The following is a 24,291-nucleotide window of genomic DNA, read 5'->3' as shown; positions in this document are numbered from 1 at the left end:
CATGAATGTGGTCAGGTCGCCCAAAAAGTTACATATTGCAGCTTTTACATGTTATGGCTGGGGGGCAGTATTGAGTAGCTTGGATGAATATGGTGCCCAGAGTAAACTGTCTACCACTCAGGCCCCAAAGCCAGAATTTGCATAGTATTATTAGTATTGGATAGAAAACACTCTGAAGTTTCTAAAACTGTTTGAATGATGTCTGTGGGTATAATATAACTCATATGGCAGGCAAAAACCTGAGAAAAAATCCAACCAGGAAGTGGGAAATCTGAGGTTTGTAGTTTTTCAACTCTTTGCCTATTGAATATACAGTGTCTATGGGGTCAAATTGTACTTACCAAGGCTTCCACTAGATGTCAACAGTCTTTAGAACCTTGATTGATGCTTCTACTGTGAAGTGGGGGCGAATTAAAGGGGATTGAGTCAGTGGTCTGGCAGAGCGGCATGAGCTGGCCACGCACGTTCACATGAGAGTTAGCTTGAGTTCCCTTGCATTTCTGAAGGCAAAGGAATTCTCCGGTTGGAACATCATTGAAGATTTATGATAACAATATCCTAAAGATTGATTCTATACATCGTTGACATGTTTCTTCGAACTGTAATATAACTTTTTTGACTTTTCGTCTGAACTAAGCGATCGCGCATTGAGCATTTGGATTACTGGGCTAAACGCGCGAACAAAAAGGAGCTATTTGGACATCAAATAGGGACTTTATCGAACAAATCAAACATTTATTGTGGAACTGGGATTCCTGGGAGTGCATTCTGATGAAGATCATCAAAGGTAAGTGAATATGTATAATGATATTTCTGACTTCTGTTGACTCCATAACAAGGCGGATATCTGTAAGGGAAGCACCCCCTGTATTGGACAAAAATGAATGGGAAGTCATTGGCATCGGACAAACCATATACATATTGTCCAATACCACCCAATTCGGCGTTGATTCATGCAAAGTTGTAACACTTTAAAAATTCAACAGGTGGCGAATCCGCTCCACCGTGGTTTTTCATATTGGAAATGTAACCCAAGTCAACGTCCAAAAGCAAAATTTTGAAAAAATGATTTTTTTGTCAAAAACTTATCACCCCTTAAAAAAGTGCTTTCTGGACCGTCTGGACCGTTTTTCGAAATTCTTTCGATTTTTTTGTCAATAACACATGTGTAAGAACTGTATGAATACACTTTTGTCCAATTTTATTATCATATTTTTTTTTTTACATGCGCATAAGTATTATGTTTTGTCCAATTTCAATATGATTTCATAGGAAGTCAAAAGCCATATGAAATTTGACATGCTCAAAAATGCAAAATTGACTGGCCTGATGAACACAGGATGGCCGAGCAGTGATAGTTGTACCTTTCCATCACTCGTTGTGTTGATTTCATCATGTCCATTTGGTGATGTTTTTTCACTATACAGTCATATTGCAAGTGCACGTGCATTTGCAATATGGTTCCATTGGCATTTACCATATGAAATTTGACATGCTCAAAAATCCTGCAGAAATGCAAAATTGACTGGCCAGATGAACTCGGGATGGCCTGGCAGTGATAGTTGCTCCTTTCCATCGCTCGTTGTGTTGACTTGATCATGTCCATTTGGTGATGTTTTTCACTGTTGAATCATATTGCAAGTGCACGTGCATTGCTGTGCAACTGGTAACCCAAAAATAAAAATATGGTTGTAAATGCATTTACCGGGACTCCTATTGTCCATGCCCGCTATGGGAGTACCCTACTACGGACCTCTATCTATGGGGGCCGTCCTGAGTGCTTTATGGACTGTTTAAAATCTTCTGATGGATACGCATTGTTGTGCAACTGGTGATTGAAAATAGGCACCTGGTAACCCAAAAATAAAAATATGGTTGTAAATGCATTTACCGGTCATTCTGATATTAATGCCCGCTATGGGAACACAGGATAGCCGGGCAGTGATAGTTGTTCCTTTCCATCACTTGTTGTGTTGATTTCATCATGTCCATTTGGTGATGTTTTTTCACTATACAATCATATTGCAAGTGCGCATGCATTTTCAATATGGTTCAATGGGCATTTACCATATGAAATTTGACATGCTCAAAAATCCTGCAGAAATGCAAAATTGACTGGCCAGATGAACTCGGGATGGCCTGACAGTGATAGTTGCTCCTTTCCATCGCTCGTTGTGTTGACTTCATCATGTCCATTTTGTGATGTTTTTCACTGTTGAATCATATTGCAAGTGCGCGTGCATTTGCAATATGGTTCAATGGGCATTTACCATATGAAATTTGACATGCTCAAAAATGCTAAATTGACTGGCCTGATGAACACAGGATGGCCGAGCAGTGATAGTTGTACCTTTCCATCACTCGTTGTGTTGATTTCATCATGTCCATTTGTTTATGTTTTCTCACTTTTGCAAAGTCACTGTGCATTTGCAATATGGTTCAATGGGCATGTAACATCACGATTTTGTCATGCTATAAAAATCCTGCAGGAATGCAAAATTGACTGGCCTGATGAACACAGGATGGCCTGGCAGTGATAGTTGTACCTTTCCATCACTCGTTGTGTTGATTTCATCATGTCCATTTGGTGATGTTTTTTCACTATATAATCATATTGCAAATGCACATGCATTGTTGTGCAACTGGTAACCCAAAAATAAAAATATGGTTGTAAATGCATTTACCGGTCATTCTGATATTAATGCCCGCTATGGGAACACAGGATGGTCGGGCAGTGATAGTTGTTCCTTTCCATCACTCGTTGTGTTGATTTCATCATGTCCATTTGGTGATGTTTTTTCACTATACAATCATATTGCAAGTGCACGTGCATTTGCAATATGGTTCAATTGGCATTTACCATATGAAATCTGACATGCTCAAAAATGCTAAATTGACTGGCCTGATGAACACAGGGTGGTCGAGCAGTGATAGTTGTACCTTTCCATCACTCGTTGTGTTGATTTCATCATGTCCATTTGGTGATGTTTTTTCACTGTTGAATCATATTGCAAGTGCGCGTGCATTTGCAATATGGTTCAATTGGCATTTACCATATGAAATTTGACATGCTCAAAAATGCAAAATTGACTGGCCTGATGAACACAGGATGGCCGAGCAGTGATAGTTGTACCTTTCCATCACTCGTTGTGTTGATTTCATCATGTCCATTTGGTGATGTTTTTTCACTGTTGAATCATATTGCAAGTGCGCGTGCATTTGCAATATGGTTCAATTGGCATTTACCATATGAAATTTGACATGCTCAAAAATGCAAAATTGACTGGCCTGATGAACACAGGATGGCCGAGCACTGATAGTTGTACCTTTCCATCACTCGTTGTGTTGATTTCATCATGTCCATTTGTTTATGTTTTCTCACTTTTGCAAAGTCACTGTGCATTTGCAATATGGTTCAATGGGCAGGTACCATCACAAATTTGTCATGCTATAAAAATCCTGCAGGAATGTGAAATTGACTGGCCCGATGAACTCTGGATGGCTGGGCAGTGATTCTGGTTCATCTCAATGGCTCGTTAGGGTTGATTTCAGAATGTCACTTTTGGTGATGGTACCTCACTGTTTAAACATATTGCAAATGGACAAGAGTCACCAGCAAGTCACCGTCCATCAGTCAATTAGATATCATTCTGACACCAAACTGATACAAACTGACACTAAACCCACTTTTTCCAACTCGTTTAGTAGCCAACTATCACATACTTCAGAGCTGGCCCAAAATTCACAACGCCTTCGGTTCAAACCATAAAAAAAACGTTACGTTCTAGCTGCGGGTCCATTTCTTATGTTACGTGTAGGCCTAGCTGAGGCGACCCCGAATCCCAAGTTTCGGCTCGATCGGTCATTTGGTGTCCGAGCAAAACCCTAATTGGTGCTGAAAATCAACTTTTTTCTATGACTTGCTACGGGGTCCTTGAATGAGCTATCGGACCGAAACGTTGGGGTCTGTCTATATGGGCCAAGATGGTCGCAATGCACCTAGTCTTGTGTCTCTGAGACATTTCTAAATGTCGCCATTTTCGTAATGGTCAAAATGAATTGAAGTCATTGCAAATGTACGAAGCTGTTTCTCGGTCCGAGAACTGTCTAGAGCCACGTAACTCACCACGCACTATCGACCTGAGGTCTAGAACAGGATTCTAAAGTTTCGGAACTCTAGGTCTGACGGTTCTTTAAAAGTTCCAACAAGGTTAACTAATGCAGGCAGTGTATGTCTCTACGCACCCCAATGGGTCCCTCCTACCAAGTTGTGTGTGTGTGTGATTTAGTTTTCCTTTGAAATTTTATGGGAAAAATGACTGATTTACAGTTCATGGGGGTTGCCTAATCACATATATGAAGTTTTGGAAAGATCTGACTTTTTTAACCCCTCGAAACAGCCCAAGAGACACCAATTATGGCACTTCCGGTTGGCACAGGAAGCTATAAGTCATATAAGCACATATCCTCACTGGGGTATGCTTTTACATAATCCTGAGTTTTAAGTCCTTATGTTAAGAATAGACTGATTTACACAGGGTTGAATGCACTATGTCTATCAAACTGCAGGCAGGGTATGGAAAAAAACACTTTTAGGGTGATTTTAACCACTTCCGGTTGGTCCAGGAAGCTTAGAATCAACACAGGTAGACCTCGTAGTGGCCTGATGGACTGTCATCGAAGACAGGTTCATACGACATTCATAACCCACATAGGCTTCAGGTTGAATTTAGGGGTGCAGGCAATGTACTCCTATGGGGAGAGAAGTCAATGCAAACTCTTTGAAATAAACACCTTCTTTTAACTATTAAGGGTTAATGCCACACGGTCAACGTTAGGCTTGCACGGAACGGGAGGACCTTAGGAACGTACCTGAGGTCGAATTGTGCTTCTCACTCTAATGGTTCTCTCACTGTCACCCAAAAGCAAATGACGTTGTGGGGCAGGCTTAATTTTGGGCCTACTTTTCTAATGGTCGCTGCGCTTAGACCGAGCGAGCTACGGTCAAGCGGGATATCTCGTTGAACTTGGCACGGCCTAGAGATTATGGTAATGCCATTGCCTGCTCTCTGTGTCTTTAACAACCACACTTTTTAACTCCATCCTTGCTGTGTGTGTGTGTGAGAGCTTTTCTTTGACATCTATTGGGAGAAATGACTGATTTACAGTTCATGAGGGTTATCTAGTCACACATATGAAGTTTAGGAAAGATGTGACTTTTTTATCCCTTCAAAACAGACAGTGGGACCCAATTTAAGGCACTTCCGGTTGGCACAGGAAGCTATAAGTAAACACATGTTTTGATTGACATAAAACTCAGGATTCTGTAAGTTTCTAAGTCTTTAAGTTAAGAATTGACTGATCTACGATCTACACAGGGTTGAATGTAGTCATTTTCACCTTTGAAGGTTATGTACATCAAAACACCTTTTGGGTCAATTTAACCACTTCCGGTTGCTCCAGGAAGTTTAGAATCGACACAGGTAGACCTCATAGTGGTCTGATGGACTGTCATTGAAGACAGGTTCATTAGGCATTCATAACCCACATAGGCTTCAGGTTGAATTTAGAGGTGCAGGCAATGTATTCCTATGGGGAGAGAAGTCAATGCAAACTGTTTGAAGTAAACACCTTCTTTTAACTGGTAAGGGTTAATGCCACACGGTCATGGTTAGGCTTGCACGGATCGGGAGGACCTCAGGAACGTACCTGAGGTCGAATTGTGCTTCTCACCCTAACGGTTCTCTCACTGTCACCCAAAAGCAAATGACATTGAGGGCCAGGCTTCATTTTGGTTCTGCTTTTTTTCAAGGTCACTGCACTCAGAGCGAGCTACGGTCAAGCGGGGCTCTCGTTGAACTCGGCACAGTCTGGAGACTATGGTGATGCCATTTTTTGTGTTGATTTCAGAATGCCATTTTGTTGATGGTCCCTCTCCGTTTAAACATATTGCTAATGTACAAAAGTCAACTAGCAAGTCAGTGTCCATCAGTCAATTAGATGTCATTCTGACACCAAACTGATACCAATTGACACCAAACCCACTTTTTCCAACTCATTTAGAAGCCAACTATCACATATGTCAGAGCAGGCCCATAATTCACAGCGCCTTTAGTTTAAAACATAATAAAAACGTAAAACACATAGTTACGTTCTAGCTGCGGGTCCAGGTCGGACATTATGTGAAGGCCTATGTGAGGCGACCCCGAATCCCGAGTTTTGGCTCAATAGGTCCTTCGGTGCCCGAGTAAAACTCTAATTGGTGCTGAAAATCCACTTTTTTCCATGCCTTGCTATGGGGTCCTTGAAGGAGCTATCGGACAGAAACGTTGGGGTCCGTCTCTATGGGCCGAGCCGGTTTCATTGCACCTAGTCTTGTGTCTCTGAGACTTTTCTAAATGTCGCCATTTTCGTAATGGTCAAAATGAATTGAAGTCATTGCAAATGTACGAGGCTGTTTCTCGGTCCGAGAACGTTCTAGAGCCACCTAACTCACCACGCACTATCGACCGGAGGTCTAGAACAGGTTTCTAAAGTTTCGGAACTCTAGGTCTGACGGTTCTTTTTTAGCTCGAACAAAGCTAACTATTGCAGGCACTGTCAGTCTCTACGCACCCCAATACGTCCCTCCTTACAAGTTGTGTGTCTGTGTGATTTAGTTTTCCTTTGAAATTTTATGGGAAAAATTACTAATTTACAGTTCATGGGGGTTGCCTAATCACACATATGAAGTTTTGGACAGATCTGACTTTTTTAACCCTTGGAAACTGCCACTGTGACACCATTTAAGGCACTTCCGGTTGGCACAGGAAGCTATAAATAAACTCATATCATTATTGGGTTATGCCTTTACAGAATCCTGAGTTTTAAGTCTTTACGTTAAGAACTGAGTTATTTACGGAGGGTTTAGTGAGTGTGTGTTATTTCAGAAAATCATAGAAAATCACAGAAATCTCGCAGAGCTCCGCAGCACACTTTAAAAAGATTCGTAAGAACACCCTGCAACTGGATCTGTAACCGTTGAAAAAAAAAAACACCTATCCGTGAACATCACCAATCTGTCGTTGTACGATTTCTCTTAAATGACGCCCCCCCCCGCATGCGGGTTCCTGACTACAGCCTCAAGCTCATTACCATAACGCAACGTTAGCGATTTCTAAAAATCGCAAATGAAATGAAATAAATATGCCTGCTCTCAAGCTTATCCTTTTCTTAACAATCCTGTCATCTCAGATTTTCAAAATATGCTTTTGAACCAGAGAAAATCAATCATTTGTGTAAGAGTGTTGATAGCTAGCTTAGCATTTAGCGTTAGCATTTAGCACGCAACATATTCACAAAAACCAGCAAAGGAATCAAATAAAATAATTTACCTTTGAAGAACTTCAGATGTTTCAATGAGGAGACTCTCAGTTACATAGCAGATGTCCAGTTTTTACTGAAAGATTCTTTGTGTAGGACACATCGTTCCGTTTTTGTTACTATGCATTTGGCTACCGAAACTAACCGAAAATTCAGTCACCTACACGTCGAACTTTTTCCGAATTAACTCCATAATATCGACTGAAACATGGCAAACGTTGTTTGAATCAATCCTCAAGGTGTTTTGTCATATATCTCTTCATTGAAATGCCGTTCCTGGAAGCTTGCCTTGTTCTCAGAATCGCATGGAAAAATACTAGTAGCTGAGTTTTACGCACCAATTTCCACGCAGGACACCGTGCGGGACACCTGGTAAATGTAGTCTCTTATGGTCAATCTTCCAATGATATGCCTGCAAATACGTCACAATGCTGCAGACACCTTGGGGAAACGACAGAAAGTGCAGGCTCATTCCTGGCGCATTCACAGCCATATAAGGAGATCATGGAAAACGTAGCTTCGGAAATCCTGTTCATTTCCTGGTTGCTGAAACATTTTGGTTTTGCCTGAAGGTTTTGTTCTAGGGCACTCACAGTGAAAATCTTTGCAGTTCTGGAAACGTCAGAGTGTTTTCTTTCCAAAGCTATCAATTCCATGCATAGTCGAGCATCTTTTCGTGACAAAATATTGCGCTTAAAACGGGCACGTCTTTTTATCCAAAAATGAAATACTGCCCCTAGAGTCTTAACAGGTTAATTAAGGTATGTAAGGCTTGATTTGTTGTCTGAGCGCTGTACTCAGATTATTGCATGGTGTGCTTTTTCGGTAAAGCTTTTTAAAATCTGACACAGCGTTTGCATTAAGGAGAAGTGTATCTATAATTCCATGCATAATAGTTGTATCTTTTATCAATGTTTATTATGAGTATTTCTGTAAATTGATATGGCTCTGCAAAATCACCGGATGTTTTGGAACTACTGAGCGTAACACGCCAATGTAAACTGAGACTTTTGTATATGAACTTTATCGAACAAAACATACATGTATTGTGTAACATGAAGTCCTATGAGTATCAGTGATTAGTGATACATTTTCTCTCTATTTGTGCTTTTTGTGACTCCTCTCTTTGGCTGGAAAAACGGCTGAGGTTTTTCTGTGACTAGGTGCAGACCTAACATAATCATTTGGTGTGCTTTCGTTGTAAAGCCTTTTTGAAATCGGACACTGTGGTGGGATTAACAACAAGTCTATCTTTAAAATGCTGTGAAATACTTATGTTTGAGGAATTTTAATTATGAGGGAAAGATTAGTGGAATCTGTTTGGGTAGCTGGACAGGTAGGATGACTGACAGTGAAGGTGAACAGGTGGTCACGTGTCAGGCGACAGAGGAATGGATGAGACTGAGGCAGGAATTTCTTAAACCATAAAGTGGTATATTTACTGAGTAGTCTGTGCTGCATCACAAAGGAAACAAATAACATGTATCCAATCAAATTCCTCATCCAAAAGATCATATCATAACAATCATTCATGATTAACATAATTAGGGAAGTCAACAATCCAGTTCATTAAGAAGTCAATAGTAATCATCTATGAGTCATTTAGGCTCGTAACCATTTATCATAAATAATGAAAGAATACAAACAGTGGATGGTTATTCAATCTATAATCCCCATTAGTTTGGTATCAAAGTCGATCAGTTAGCAAACAATGACGTTTCACATTTCACCCTTTCAATTGTCTTCATGTGTGCATATGAGGATCCGGCTAAGGAGAGCCGTCTTCTCTCTCTCACCCCAGAATATGATCAAATCCTTGGCGTGATCAGAGTCAGAGGGAGGCTGCGCAAAGCAGATGCTATCCACCCAGTTATCATTGACTCCAGACACCCTCTTACCAGGCTCCTTATCAAGAGTTATGATGAGAGGCTTCTCCACCCAGGACCAGATAGGGTCTATGGGGAGATGAGGTGGAAGTACTGGATAATATGAATTAAAGGATTCTTCCACCAACTCCATGGCCATTTTCTACAATGAGATTTCTGTTTTGAAATTGGCGCCCTGAATTTGGCTGTTGTCATATCGATCCCGTTAGCGGGATTCAAGCCATAAGAAGTGAAACACGTCAGACAAATAAAATGATTGGAATCAGGACCATATTGGTACATAGGTTTGCATGATCACCCTGGAAATTGATATTTGATCTTCAGTGACCCAGCGATAGACTCGTAATCCATCTTCATCAGGACATCAAATAGTCCTAGACAGGAGCAATCATGGTGATTGGATACACTCATCCTGATAGATCCATCCCCTAGTTGGTGATTTTGGGGGCCTCCTCTTGGGCTTGGATGTGTGTTTGTGTTTGAAGGTGTGTGTGTACGTGTGTGTACGTGTGTATGGTGAGTATGTGCGCGTGCATGGCAGGCTGTCCTCAGTCAGATGAAATGTCATCATGAACTGTCTCACACAAAAACACTCACAAACACACTCCTTCATTCATAAAAATATGTCTCAAAGTTATACATACACACACACAAGTTTGTGCACAATGACGCTCACACACACACACACACACACACACACAGGCTTCTTAACATGGTCAACCCTTTAACCTGTAACAATCCCAAGCCATTAAAATCCACGATGATCCATTGCCCTGGAAAGTCATTCGGACAGTCTTGCTGAATTGGATTGTCTTTCAGCCTTTCAGGGTTGTCAGAGCCATGCTACTCATCCTTTACAGCTGAAAGACATCTATCTGGCCCCACATCAGAGAACTGCATATTTATATCATCCCTCTATGTTTCCTTTTACTATGAGACCCTAGACCTGTTCAAATACTTCAAATATACTTCATCCTTTCTTTCTACCTCCCTTGTAATCAAATATATGAAGATGGGTGGATTATTACAAGCAATTGGGGTTACACCTATCCATTCATTTATAGATATGTGGGAGGATGCATTCCTAGAGTATTCTAACAGAGGCCTCTGCTTGGGGTTGTCGAGGAGAGTATACAGTCCTATCACATGAACAGAGAGGGGACAGTGGATAAAGGCGCTGTCAGGGACACCCAATAGACCCGAGAGGGTGGCCTGAGAAGAGTAATGGCCCGTCGTGCACAGCCTTGGGAAAGGGGAGTCGAACTGATCGATACATTATAATGTTAACAACTATCCTCCCTCATTGTACTCAAGGAGACAAATGTATTAAAGATCCGTGCCATCATTGGGCTCTCCAGGCATCCCGCCACTATCCTGAAGCCATCAATAAGATAGAGAGGCTCGAGCAGATTTTCCAGAGAACCAGCCAAACTGCTGTGTGGAATAGCAGATAACATTGTGTCAGTGGATATTCGCGCTTGTCATTGTGTGACGAGCGATTCACTTTGGCTATTAGGACCTTGGTGGAATGTGTCTCAGAGAAAAGTGATTCCTTTCCAGTGACATTGATTAAGAATCCATTAACTGAGGAATATTGACAAACATTTTCTTCCTGGCGTTCTTTTAAAGTGACGTCCCTACTTTCGACAGAGCTTATTGCAAGAGTTTTAACCTCTTCAACCTATGGGGGCGCTATGTCATTATTGGATTAAAAAACGTGCCCGTTTTAAGCGCAATATTTTGCCACGAAAAGATGCTCGACTATGCATATAATTGGCAGCTTTGGAAAGAAAACACTCTGACGTTTTCAAAACTGCAAAGATATTATCTGTGAGGGCCCCAGAACTGATGCTACAGGCGAAACCAAGATCTAACCTCAAACAGGAAATGAGCTGAATTTTTGAGGCTCTGTTTTACTATTGTCTCCTTATATGGCTGTGAATGTGCCGTGAACGAGCTTATGCTCTCTGCCATTCGTCCAAGATGTCTGCAGCATTGTGACGTATTTGTAGGCATATCATTGGAAGATTGGCCATAAGAGACTACATTTGCCAGGTGTCCGCCCGGTGTCCTTTGTCTAAATTGGTGCGCAATTCTCAGTGGCAATCATTTTACCATGCCATTCAGAGGGAGAAGCACACTTCCAGGAACGATACATCGTTGAAGAGATATGTAGAAAAACACCTTGAGGATTGATTCTAAACAACGTTTGCCATGTTTAAGTCGATATTATGGAGTTATTTTGGAAAAAGTTTAGCGTTTTTATAACTGAATTTTTTTTTTTTGGTAGCCAAACATGACACAGAAAACGGACCGATTTCTCCTGCACAAATAATCTTTCAGGAAAACTGAACATTTGCTATCTAACTGAGTCTCCTCATTGAAAACATCCGAAGTTCTTCAAAGGTAAATGATTTATTGAATGTTTTTGCTGGTTTTTGTAAAAATGTTTCCTGGTGATGCTAAATGCTAATGCTAAATGCTAAAGCTAAATGCTAGTTTGCTATGGTTGAGAAGCATATTTTTGAAAATCTGAGATGACAGTGTTGTTAACAAAAGGCTAAGCATGAGAGCTAGCATATTGATTTCATTTCATTTGCGATTTTCATGAATAGTTAACGTTATGTTATGGTAATGGCCTTGAGGCTGTAGTCATGATCCCGGATCCAGGTTGGTTGGCTCGACGCAAGAAGTTAACTCACCTTTGTGTTGGAAAATGACCATAGGCGGCATGTCTATAAGGCTAGGGCAAGCTGAGCTTGCTAAGGGTTAAATGTTCTGTACATCACCTTGGAAATATTGGACGATGCTGCAGGACGAGGTGGAGCCGAGTCCCTTTGAGGAGTTAATTTTTCCAAGGTAATGTACAGAACGGAGGCATTCTTCCCGCTTATACCACAGTTGCCAAAGAAAACAATAGGAAAGCACACATTTACCAGTAGAAAAAAACATTAATATTTAAATTTTATTAAGCCTATTCATACTTTCTCATCTTTTTGTTGCTAGAGACATGACCCAATCGCTCGTTTGATTTATTCGACATTTATCGACACGACCCAGTCATTCGTTCTTTATGTTCCATTTCCAAGATCGCTGGCAACGTTCTCAACCCTTGCTTGATAGCTAGCCAGCTAGCTACGGCTAACACAGTCATGACATCACAGTCATGACCTCTGCAGCCAGCAAAGTAGCTGTTTTCTATTGACATGAATGTGGATATATCCATAACAATGAGCTGATAATGCCTGATTTTGCGTGGGGTAGCAAGAAATGTTTACGTTCTCGTTAGGACACTCGTCAACACTGCCTGTTAATAGAGCCTCACAATGGAGGTGTCAAAAAAAACATAAAACCTAGCAGTCAAACAGGGAAATGGTTCCAATCGTTTTCTCCACCACTGCATTACTTGTTAACGGTACATGTTCCCCAAGGGGTACCACACCCCCCCGCTCAACTAAAACAGTGGCGCACAGAATGCAAAAATATTCTTAGAAATATTTAACCTCCACACATTAACAAGTCCAATAGCTCAAATGAAAGATAAACACCTTGTTCATCTACCCAGCGTGTCAGCTTTCTAAAATGTTTTACGACGAAAACATAGCACATATTTATGTCAAACCACCACAACGACACAGACGATATACAGCCATTTTGTCGAACAAAAGATGCAATCACAAACGCAGAATTAAAAGAAAAATAATTCACTAACCTTTCATCAGATGACAGTAATAGGACATGTTACACAGTACATTTATGTTTTTTTGAATAATATGCAATTTATATCCATAAATCTCCGTTTACATTGACGCCATGTTCAGAAAATGCTCAAAAATGTCCGGAGAAATTATAGATAGCACCGCCAGATAACAGAAACTTTGACTAAATATACATGTTCTACATATAGTTAGAAAGATACACTGCTTCTTAATGCAACCGCTGTGCCACATTTATTTTTAATGTTACAGAATTAGTTCACTATGTAATAATCTGAGACGGCGCTCAGACGTAAGCAATATTTCTCCGCTATGTTGGAGTCAACAGAAATACAAAATTACAACATAAATATTCCCTTACCTTTGATGGTCGTCGATCAGAATGTAGTGGAAGGAGTAATACTTACCTAATATATAGTTTGGTTTCAGTTCGTGTGTCCTTACAGTAGCATATGCTACGAGTTCCAGCTGAAATGCATCCAAAATGACTTCTGGTCCCGAACAGTTGCGTATCAAAACTTCAAAATTACATATTATATGTCGACTAAACTGGTCAAACTAAGTGCAGAATCAAGCTTTAGGATGTTATAAACGTACAAAACAATTCTCAATTCAACCGGACAATCACACTTCTTCTCAGGCATTCTGGAACAAAGGAAGGTCTGTTCCAAAAGCGCGCTCTAACGCCCATGTATTTTCTCGCTACACCCACTCTTTCGCTTCCCAAAGTGTCAAAGCTCGCGGGATTTGCACAATTAAATGCTCTACTGAATGAGGACATCTAGTGGAAGACATAGAAAGTGTCTCCAGATCCATAACTGGTTGGGAAGAGTGGGGGCGATGACGTCAAAGTTGCCCCAACTTTCAGTATTCCAAAAATAGTTTGGGAGATTGCCTGCCCTGTGAGTTCTGCTATACTTACAGACATCATTCAAACGGTTTTAGAAGCTTTAGAGTGTTTTCTATCCAATAATAATTATTATATGCATATATTAGCAATTTTGGACAGATTTTTTTTTCAGTTTACTATGGGCATGCAATTCATCCAAAGGGGGCAGTAATTCTGCCTAGCCCTAACAGTTTAACTTCTTGCGTCGAGCAATCCCGTATCCGGGAGCGTAATCATAGCCTCAAGCTCATTACCATAACGCAACATTAACTATTCATGAAAATCGCAAATGAAATGAAAGAAATATATTCACTCACAAGCTTAGCATTTTGTTAAACAACACTGTCATCTCAGATTTTCAAAATATGCTTTCAACCATAGCTACACAAGCATTTGTGTAAGAGTATTGATAGCTAGCATAGCATTAAGCCTAGCATTCAGCAGGCAACATTTTCACAAAAACAAGAAAAGCATTCAAATAAAATAATTGACCTTTGAAGAACTTCGGATGTTTTCAATGAGGAGACTCAGTTAGATAGCAAATGTTAAGTTTTTCCAAAAATATTATTTGTGTCGGAGAAATCGCTCCGTTTTGGCTAAGAAAACCCCCCGAAAATTCAGTCATTACAAAGCCAAACTTTTTTCCAAATTAGCTCCATAATATCGACAAACATGGCAAACGTTGTTTAGAATCAATCCTCAAGGTGTTTTTCACATATCTATTCGATGATAAATCATTCGTGGCAGTTGGGTTTCTCCTCTGAAGCAAATGGAAAAATACACGCAGCTGGAGATTACGCAATAATTTCGATGGAGGACACCAAGCAGGCACCTGGTAAATGTAGTCTCTTATAGTCAATCTTCCAATGATATGCCTACAAATACGTCACAATGCTGCAGACACCTTGCGGAAACAATAGAAAGTGTAGGCTCATTCCTGGCGCATTCACAGCCATATAAGAAGACATTGGAACACAGCGCCTTCAAAATCTGGGGCATTTCCTGTTTGAAATTTCATCTTGGTTTCGCCTGTAGCATCAGTTCTGTGGCACTCACAGGACAATATCTTTGCAGTTTTGGAAACGTCAGAGTGTTTTCTTTCCAAAGCTGTCAATTATATGCATAGTCGAGCATCTTTTCGTGACAAAATATCTTGTTTAAAACGGGAACGTTTTTTTATCCAAAAATTAAAAGAGCGCCCCCTATATCGAAGAAGTTAACAAACACTAGGCTAGAGAGTCGTATTAAAAACACTGATAATGTCTCCAGCCAAATAAAGTGTAGTAGAATTTATTGAAATGTGTTTATAAAGCCAAAATTTTCCCGTGCAAAGAAAGGAAAATAAACGTATCTGATATAGCCTAGCCTAGTCCTATTCCACTACGACGGCATTGAGGTATTTTTTGCAAACAGTAATTGAGTTATATTTTTTGCATAAATTAAGACTATCCAATTTAGTCATCACATTATGAATAGTAGGTTCTTACTGTCGTGTCTTTACAATCATTAAATTGAAGACTTAGTTTTTATCAAAGATTCTCTGTAATTAGTATTACACGATCAAACTGATTAATCATGTAACTGTAATTAACTAGGAAGTCGGGGCACCAAAGAAAATATTCAGATTACAAAGTTATAATTTTCATATCTGATCCATAGTCTTCTGATTAATGAATTATTCACTTTACCTCACATTAGTCTCATTCCAAACGTCGTAAATTGTTGGTTATCTGCACGAACTCAGTCTTCACTATGAGTCATCCATATAAGTAATTCACAGAAATGCACACAAACAAACAAAGTAAATATGTTTACAAGAAATGATAAGGGAATGTGCCCTAGTGGGCTAAACTGGCATTGCGGCTTGGTGGACAAAAGAGGAAGTCAGCTGAGAAGTCACAACAGAGTTGATAATTATAACAATTGAAATACTAATCATTTGCATATGAACGCTCACTCATTCGGGAACAATTGCAATCAATATATATATTTACGCTCCGTGTGTAGTTCAGAGCGACATTCATTCATGTTGTTGTAGAATGGATGTTTCGGCAGTTGTCGTTCTTCGCATTCAATGATACCGAATTCCTAGCTGCAGACTAGTAATTAATATCAAAGACTTGATCTTATTTTTTCGGTATCGATAGTCTAAGAGTTTAACCACGTGGTATGGTTAAACAATTCAGCAATGGTCTGCAACCTTTGTCCTCCCGAGAAACATGGTCTACTGAGAATTTCTCAAAGTTGAGTTTATTCGGAATTGCAGAAAAGGGGCTGTCCCAGGATGCCTGACCCTAACTGGGCTCATGGGCGGTCCTCTGATTTAGTTCAACTCAAAAGGGAATTGGAGTTTCCTTCATTACACAGTACAAAATCACATGACAATTTTACAAACAGTATCATCCTCACTCATTCACCTTATACAACAATTATATATAAACCTCATATCTGAGGCTATTATATAAACAGCATTATGGTAATGTGGCCGCACCATCTCCCTTGAGATTCCCCAAGTTGTAACAAACGGACCAGCTCGTAGCTGGATTCTTCACCGATCTTTTATACCTTCTCCGGAACGTAAACGACCTCAGGTGGAAGAAATTCCTTTGTTCTCTATGAAACTTCACCCTATCTATATACTGTGTGGCCATGAGGCAGGGTCTTCCCGAGGAATTTATGACCTCACTGACCACAGCAGCCTGGTTGAAGGAGCAGAGCGCGGGGGATGGTGCTCGCAGAACCCAAAGAGGGCAACGTCATGACATTACATTCAGTGAATTCGGAAAGTATTCAGACCCCTTGACTTTTTCCACATTCTGTTACGTTACAGCCTTATTCTAAAATGTATGAAATATTTCAATCTTGGTTTCATCAGACCAGAAAATCTTGTTTTTCATGGTCTGAGAGTCCTTTAGGTTTCTTTTGGCAAACTCCAAGCGGGCTCTCATGTGCCTTTTTCTGAGCGGCTATCATCTGGCCACTCTACCATAAAGGCCTGATTGGTGGAGTGCTGCAGAGATGGCTGTACTTCTGGAAGGTTCTCACATCTCCACAGAATAACTCTGGAGCTCTGTCAGAGTGACCATTGGGTTCTTGGTCACCTCACTGACCAAGGCCCTTCTCCCCCAATTGCTCAGTTTGGCCGGGTGGCCAGCTCTAGGGAGAGTGATGGTTCAGCTCTAGGGAGAGTGATGGCCCCCTCCCAGTTAGGGGGAGTGATTAGCTCTACAGCAGAGTCTCACAACTCAATCGCTGGTTGAAAACTGTTTTCTGCCCCTCCCAAAATATAGAATTTGTAGATAATTGGCCCTCTTTCTGGGACTCACCCACAAACAGGACCAAGCCTGACCTGCTGAGGAGTGACGGACTCCATCCTAGTTGGAGGGGTGCTCTCATCTTATCTACCAACATAGACAGGGCTCTAACTCCTCTAGCTCCACAATGAAATAGGGTGCAGGCCAGGCAGCAGGCTGTTAGCCAGCCTGCCAGCATAGTGGAGTCTGCCACTAGCACAGTCAGTGTAGTCAGCTCAGCTATCACCATTGAGACCGTGTCTGTGCCTCGACCTAGGTTGGGCAAAATAAACATGGCGGTGTTCGCCTTAGCAATCTCACTAGGATAAAGACCACCTCCATTCCTATCATTACTGAAAGAGATCATAATACCTCACATCTCAAAATAGGGCTACTTAATGTTAGATCCCTTACTTCAAAGGCAATTATAGTCAATGAACTAATCACTGATCATAATCTTGATGTGATTGGCCTGACTGAAACATGGCTTAAGCCTGATGAATTTACTGTTTTAAATGAGGCCTCACCTCCTGGCTACACTAGTGACCATATCCCCCGTGCATCCCGCAAAGGCGGAGGTGTTGCTAACATTTACGATAGCAAACTTCAATTTACAAAAAAAAAAGACGTTTTCGTCTTTTGAGCTTCTAGTCATGAAATCTACTCAATCACTTTTTATAGCTACTGTTTACAGGCCTCCTGGGCCATATACAGCGTTTCTCACTGAGTTCCCTGAATTCCTATCGGACCTTGTAGTCATAGCAGATAATATTCTAATCTTTGGTGACTTTAATATTCACATGGAAAAGTCCACAGACCCACTCCAAAAGGCTTTTGGAGCCATCATCGACTCAGTGGGTTTTGTCCAACATGTCTCTGGACCCACTCACTGTCACAGTCATACGCTGGACCTAGTTTTGTCCCATGGAATAAATGTTGTGGATCTTAATGTTTTTCCTCATAATCCTGGACTATCGGACCACCATTTTATTACGTTTGCAATTGCAACAAATAATCTGCTCAGACCCCAACCAAGGAACATCAAAAGTCGTGCTATAAATTCACAGACAACACAAAGATTCCTTGATGCCCTTCCAGACTCCCTCTGCCTACCCAAGGACGCCAGAGGACAAAAATCAGTTAACCTCTTGCTTCTACTCGGGACGCTTGCGTCCCAACTAGAGCTCTGGAAATGCAAATGCGCTACGCTAAATGCTAATAGTATTAGTTAAAACTCAAACGTTCATTAAAATACACATGCAGGGTATTGAATTAAAGCTACACTCGTTGTGAATCCAGGCAACGAGTCAGATTTTTAAAATGCTTTTCGGCGAAAGCATGATAAGCTATTATCTGATAGCATGTAACACCCCAAAAGACTGCAGGGGACGTAAACAAAATAATTAGCATTTCGGCGTTACACAAACCGCACAATAAAATAGAAAACATTCATTACCTTTCACCATCTTCTTTGTTGGCACTCCTAGATGTCCCATAAACACTATTTGGGTCTTTATTTCGATTAAATCGGTCCATATAAAGCCTAGATATCGTTATATGTAGACTGTGTGATAAACGAAAAAAACATTGTTTCAAAACGTAACGTCATTTTTTTAAATTCAAAAAGTCGACGATAAACTTTCACAAAACACTTCGAAATACGTTTGTAATGCAACTTTAGGTATTAGTAAACGTTAATAAGCGATAAAATTCATCAGGAGGCGATGTAAAGATCATTAGCTGTCCGTCTGGAAAAATGTCCGGCTAGAAACTCAACGAAAATATCCGGTCCTAGACCGGATTAGATACGGTGTCCTGTATGTGTTTGACCAAGAAAAAACTTGAAGGGAAATGACAAGACTCTAGACACCGTGTGGAAGCTGTAGGTTCTGCAACCTCAGTCAATTAATTGTTTTTCACCTTTATCAATGGGTTCAAGTAGCGCATGGATATATTTTCCCATTTTCAGTGATCAGTTTTTCCTGTGCTTTTCGATGTAAATGCCGTTCTGGTAAAGCCACAGCAGTGATTTAATCAGTTTTTTAAACGTCTGAGTGTTTTCTATCCACACAGACTAAGCAAATGCATATACTATATTCCTGGCATGAGTAGCAGGGCGCTGAAATGTTGCGCGATTTTTAACAGAATGTTCAAAAAAGTAGAGGGTAGAAGCAACAGGTTAACCACCTAACTGAGGATCTCAATTTAACCTTGCGCAATACCCTAGATGCAGTTGCACCCTTAAAAACTAAAAAAAATTCTCATAAGAAACTAGCTCCCTGGTACACAGAAAATACCCGAGCTCTGAAGCAAGCTTCCAGAAAATTGGAACGGAAATGGCGCCACACCAAACTGGAAGTCTTCCGACTAGCTTGGAAGGACGGTACCGTGCAGTACCGAAGAGCCCTTACTGCTGCTCGATCATTCTATTTTTCTAACTTAATTGAGGAAAATAAGAACAATCCGAAATTCCTTTTTGATACTGTCGCAAAGCTAACTAAAAAGCAGCATTCCCCAAGAGAGGATGACTTTCACTTTAGCAGTGATAAATTCATGAACTTCTTTGAGGAAAAGATTATGATTATTAGAAAGCAAATTACGGACTCCTCTTTAAACCTGCGTATTCCTCCAAACCTAAGTTGTCCTGAGTCTGCACAACTCTGCCAGGACCTAGGATCAAGACAGACGCTCAAGTGTTTTAGTACTATATCTCTTGACACAATGATGAAAATAATCATGGCCTCTAAACCTTCAAGCTGCATACTGGACCCTATTCCAACTAAACTACTGAAAGAGCTGCTTCCTGTGCTTGGCCCTCCTATGTTGAACATAATAAACGGCTCTCTATCCACTGGATGTGTACCAAACTCACTAAAAGTGGCAGTAATAAAGCCTCTCTTGAAAAAGCCAAACCTTGACCCAGAAAATATAAAAAACTATCGGCCTATATCGAATCTTCCATTCCTCTCAAAAATTTTAGAGAGGGCTGTTGCGCAGCAACTCACTGCCTTCCTGAAGACAAACAATGTATACGAAAAGTCTGGTTTTAGACCCCATCATAGCACTGAGACGGCACTTGTGAAGGTGATAAATGACATTTTAATGGCATCGGACCGAGGCTCTGCATCTGTCCTCGTGCTCCTAGACCTTAGTGCTGCTTTTGATACCATCGATCACCACATTCTTTTGGAGAGATTGGAAACCCAAATTGGTCTACACGGACATGTTCTGGCCTGGTTTAGATCTTATATGTCGGAAAGATATCAGTTTGTCTCTGTGAATGGTTTGTCCTCTGACAAATCAACTGTAAATTTTGGTGTTCCTCAAGGTTCCGTTTTAGGACCACTATTGTTTTCACTATATATTTTACCTCTTGGGGATGTTATTCGAAAACATAATGTAAACTTTCACAGCTATGCGGATGACGCACAGCTGTACATTTCAATGAAACATGGTGAAGCCCCAAAATTGCCCTCGCTAGAAGCATGTGTTTCAGACATAAGGAAGTGGATGGCTGCAAACTTTCTACTATTAAACTCGGACAAAACAGAGATGCTTGTTCTAGGTCCCAAGAAACAAAGAGATCTTCTGTTGAATCTGACAATTAATCTTAATGGTTGCACAGTCGTCTCAAATAAAACTGTGAAGGACCTCGGCGTTACTCTGGACCCTGATCTCTCTTTTGAAGAACATATCAAGACCATTTCGAGGACAGCTTTTTTCCATCTACGTAACATTGCAAAAATCAGAAACTTTCTGTCCAAAAATGATGCAGAAAAATTAATCCATGCTTTTGTCACTTCTAGGTTAGACTACTGCAATGCTCTATTTTCCGGCTACCCGGATAAAGCACTAAATAAACTTCAGTTAGTGCTAAATACGGCTGCTAGAATCCTGACTAGAACCAAAAATGTGATCATATTACTCCAGTGCTAGCCTCTCTACACTGGCTTCCTTTCAAAGCAAGGGCTGATTTCAAGGTTTTACTGCTAACCTACAAAGCATTACATGGGCTTGCTCCTACCTATCTCTCTGATTTGGTCCTGCCGTACATACCTACACGTACGCTACGGTCACAAGACGCAGGCCTCCTAATTGTCCCTAGAATTTCTAAGCAAACAGCTGGAGGCAGGGCTTTCTCCTATACAGCTCCATTTTTATGGAACGGTCTGCCTACCCATGTCAGAGACGCAAACTCGGTCTCAACCTTTAAGTCTTTACTGAAGACTCATCTCTTCAGTGGGTCATATGATTGAGTGTAGTCTGGCCCAGGAGTGGGAAGGTGAACGGAAAGGCTCTGGAGCAACGAACCGCCCTTGCTGTCTCTGCCTGGCCGGTTCCCCTCTTTCCACTGGGATTCTCTGCCTCTAACCCTATTACAGGGGCTGAGTCACTGGCTTACTGGGGCTCTCTCATGCCGTCCCTGGAGGGGTGCGTCACCTGAGTGGGTTGATTCACTGTTGTGGCCATCCTGTCTGGGTTGGCGCCCCCCCATTGGGTTGTGCCGTGGCGGAGATCTTTGTGGGCTATACTCAGCCTTGTCTCAGGATGGTAAGTTGGTGGTTGAAGATATCCCTCTAGTGGTGTGGGGGCTGTGCTTTGGCAAAGTGGGTGGGGTTATATCCTTCCTGTTTGGCCCTGTCCGGGGTGTCCTCGGATGGGGCCACAGTGTCTCCTGACCCCTCCTGTCTCAGCCTCCAGTATTTATGCTGCAGTAGTTTTATGTGTCGGGGCTGGGGTCAGTTTGTTATATCTGGAGTACTTCTCCTGTCCTATTCGGTGTCCTGTGTGAATCTAAGTGTGCGTTCTCTAATTCTCTTTCCTTCCCTCCATGCCCCAGGACCACCTGACATGATGACTTTGTCCCCAGTCCACCTGGCCATGCTGCTGTTCCAGTTTCAACTGACCTGAGCCCTAGGACCATGCCCCAGGACTACCTGACATGATGACTCCTTGCTGTCTCCAGTCCACCTGGCCATGCTGCTGTTCCAGTTTCAACTTCCACCTAACTGTGCTGCTGCTCCAGTTTCAACTGTTCTGCCTTATTATTATTCGACCATGCTGGTCATTTATGAACATTTGAACATCTTGGCCATGTTCTGTTATAATCTCCACCCGGCACAGCCAGAAGAGGACTGGCCACCCCACATAGCCTGGTTCCTCTCTAGGTTTCTTCCTAGGTTTTGGCCTTTCTAGGGAGTTTTTCCTAGCCACCGTGCTTCTACACCTGCATTGCTTGCTGTTTGGAGTTTTAGGCCGGGTTTCTGTACAGCACTTTGAGATATCAGCTGATGTACGAAGGGCTATATAAATAAATGTGATTTGATTTGATTCAAAACTTCTTCAATTTAAAAATTGTTGAGGCCACTGTGTGCTTAGGGACCCTCAAAGCTGCTGACATTTTTTGGTACCCTTCCCCAGATCTGTGCCTCAACACAATCCTGTATCGGAGCTCTTACATACAGTTCCTTCGACTTAATGGCTTGGTTTGTGCTCTGACATGCACTGTCAACTGAGACACCTTATGTGTACATTTGCAAAAATATCTTTTAACCTGTTTTCACTTCTTCATTATGGGGTATTGTGTCTCGATTGATGAGGAACATGTTTTATTTAATCCATTTTAGAATAAGGCTGTAATGTAACAAAATGTGGAAAAAGTGATTGGTTTGAATACTTTCCGAATGCACTGTAAGTTTGCAAATGCAATGATGCATAGAATGCTTTATTATAATGGTGAATTGCATGGAATGCTTTATTACAACGCCTCATGAAAACGACCCCATTGAAAATGTGAATTTGTTCAATGAACATGAGCAGATTAGTTAAAGTAATATCGTTCTGGATTGTGAAGAAAGAAAAACAAGAGTCCTGTGGTGTGTCGCCATTGTCTCAAGAAGATGAAAAGTCCTGGATTAAAAAGTCAAGCGAGTCATTAAATCTCCTGAGAGAAAGGTGAGGGGAGAAATATTTGTCACTTCTTCTCTGTAGGCTTGTGCATGCTGCTCTGTCTGCAGCTCACCCCTTAGGACCAGGATGAGCAGAGCCAGAATAGTAAAATGCCTGTCTTGATGTGGCACGTGGAATTTTCATTGCGGAGAAAAGCCAAATAACTGGCAAAAAATGGAGGGAATGTTGGAATATAACTAACAAAATTACAGTTAACGTAAACGTAAACGTACACTTAATACAGTATAATCTAATGTATAGAATGTATACAAGAGACAAAATTCACTAATTCTACAGTACAACAGAGTAATGTCTTAAGTGTAAAAGTAACAATGACTCAATATTCCATGCTTTCTGGGAATGCTATAAAGTACAAAAGTTATGGGCAAAGTTAGAAAGTTGGTTGTTAGTAATGTACTTTTAATCAGTGTCTGCATATTTCAAGACATAATATGTGGGTGCAGTGAGATACCTATTGAACGGTACTCTTCTAATAAATTATCTTGAAAAAACGGATACAAAATAACTGGAAATCAATCAATCCTCCATCGTTAAGACAATGGAAAAATCACGCTCTTAATTATCTAAATATTGAAAGAGCATGGGCGATTGAGAGGAACAAAATGGTGCAATTTGAGGACATTGTGGCGGAGAGTAGTGCAGGCACTGGAGGTGAGAACAGGTGGGTCTGGGCAGGTGTGATATCGTTGATGTTTGTGTGCATCTGTATGTAGTCTTTTGTATGTGTAATGTATGCGTTGTACTGTAAAAAAATTAAAATAAAATATCTTACAAAAAAAAGACAAATAAGCCCACAGCATGGACGAAATCAAGGATGAATGAGGAAGATATGGTCATTTGGGGTTGGCTGAGATGGGGATGTTGGTCTCAGCTTCCCCCCAAACCTGTAACCCACCCCCTACCTCCCAATTTCTCCTCCCTCCTCCCAACAATACGATATATGATGTTTAGAAAACCTGCACCACCCTCAATGACACTGTCATTCAGCTGGGCCTCACACACACACAATCACACAAACACAAACACCCCCCCACACACAAACACACATGGAGTGATGCAAATAGGTCTGGACTTACCCTCCCCCCCGACGCAGGTCCACGGACCCCCTGCAACTCGCCTAATGTACATTCTGATGTTTTACGATCTTGACCTCACATGTAAGTGCCAACAGGGTT

General features: G+C 41.1%; 1 pseudogene; it reads left to right on the top strand.

Annotated features, from left to right (window-relative positions):
* The first annotated feature begins 16,502 nt into the window (after positions 1–16,502).
* LOC135574774 (uncharacterized) lies at positions 16,503–18,276 on the top strand (annotated as a pseudogene).
* The last annotated feature ends 6,015 nt before the right edge of the window (positions 18,277–24,291 follow it).

The sequence above is a fragment of the Oncorhynchus nerka genome, linkage group LG13 (assembly GCF_034236695.1).
Source record: "Oncorhynchus nerka isolate Pitt River linkage group LG13, Oner_Uvic_2.0, whole genome shotgun sequence".
Taxonomy (NCBI): Eukaryota; Metazoa; Chordata; class Actinopteri; order Salmoniformes; family Salmonidae; genus Oncorhynchus; species Oncorhynchus nerka.
This window is presented reverse-complemented; position numbering and strand designations above follow the sequence as displayed.